This window comes from Pan troglodytes, chromosome 16, assembly GCF_028858775.2.
Source record: "Pan troglodytes isolate AG18354 chromosome 16, NHGRI_mPanTro3-v2.0_pri, whole genome shotgun sequence".
In the NCBI taxonomy this organism is placed as follows: domain Eukaryota; kingdom Metazoa; phylum Chordata; class Mammalia; order Primates; family Hominidae; genus Pan; species Pan troglodytes.
The window spans coordinates 23878341-23879908 of NC_072414.2; the positions used below are offsets into that span (position 1 = coordinate 23878341).

General features: G+C 34.4%; 1 non-coding gene across 1 annotated transcript; it reads left to right on the forward strand.

The window, feature by feature from the left end:
* The first annotated feature begins 716 nt into the window (after positions 1-716).
* Positions 717-848, forward strand: LOC112205762 (small nucleolar RNA SNORA18). Its single transcript, XR_002939849.1, has one exon. It is a non-coding gene; the product is annotated as a small nucleolar RNA SNORA18 (small nucleolar RNA).
* Positions 849-1568: the final 720 nt, after the last annotated feature.

Here is a 1568-nt window from a genome sequence, read left to right on the forward strand (position 1 = left end):
AAGTAGTTTCACTTTTTCTTTTCCGTGTGCCATGAGCCTGGCAAACTCTGAGAGTGTCTGCTTTATCTACCAGATTCCAGAGTGAAGAGGATTTGGTGCCATGGTGTGGCTGATGGATATGTAACATAGTAGGATGGGAAAAAAAGCGGAGGGGCAGGGGTGTGGAGCATTATTTGTTATTGCAGCATAACTTAGCCTTTACTTATAAAGGGTGCCCTGCCAAGACATGTTTTTATGATTTTACTAAATGTGTTATATAAAATATATCTCTAAACCATATGTGAATTGGTTCTCAAAGTGTGATCCCTGGATCACAAAAGGGTGAAAGCAAGATAAAATGGTTTCAGTCTTTTGGGGGGAAATAAGATAAAATATATTTACATAATAATACTAAGACATTATATGAATTTTTTTTACTCTCATTCTTTCATGAGGATACAGTGGAGCTACCTAAAGGTGTAAATGCTCTGATGCCTAAGGAAATGAATACTTGCATTCTTGTGTTTCAAAACTTTTTTAGCTTTAATTTCTTATATAGAAAAAATTAATAAATGCAACCCAAATGAAATAAATTTCTTTGGATCTTCAATAATTTTAGGAGAGTAAGAGATTCCTAAAACCGAAAAAGAGAAACATTGATGTAGTTTGCTGTTTACTATATTTATAAATTTTACATAAGTGATATTTGGTGACTTGCTTTTTAAATTCAACATTCCATTGAGGTCTATCCCGATAGGTCTTTTCTTGTAGCCTGCACGTTGTTGGACATGCCTCATAGAGTAACTCTGTGGTTTTACTTTACTTACAGGACTATTGTTACATCTGTGGGAAGGAACCACAAGACAGTTGCTGAAGTATGAAAAAGACAGTTACTAAACTGTCTTTAGTTCAGTAACTGTCTTAGTAAAGACCTGATAATTTACTTTTTTACCTTAGGTATTGGCATATTCCACACATCTGTACTATTCTTGAATTTGATCACTTAGGAACGAATATGATTGGAACTCATTCATGTTTAGAGAGGGTGTCAAATTGAGAACCAGGCAGATCCACCTACACTAAAAATGACCCTAAAGTAAATTGGTGGAAGAAATCAGATCCCAAAGACTACTGGTGAATTTTGAAGTCTTCGTCAGTATATCCATATTAAAAGGAGATGACAGAAGCCAAAATAAAAGAATTATGGGTTGACAGGACAACTGGATTAAAATAAATGTCAGTTTCATTTGAAAGGGCTAACTTGAAGGTAATTTTTGAAAATAAATTTTGACTCCAGCTCTTCAGAGGATCTAAAGTGACCTTGATGGGCAGTGGAAGAAATCAAAACATGAAATCCCTTGAATAAAAATTTATTGACTTTACAAAATAAGTAAATAAATAAATGAATTCAACCTTCTCTCGCTAAGGTGTATGAAAGTGGGTACACATAGACTGAGCTCATTCCTTTCAGCTGTTTATACTGCTATAAAATAGTTTCAAAAAGCGGAAAATACCTGCTCTTCAAAGTTTTCGGAGCATGTGACTTTATAAAGCATATGCATTTGATCACCTTCCCAAATGCCTTTCTT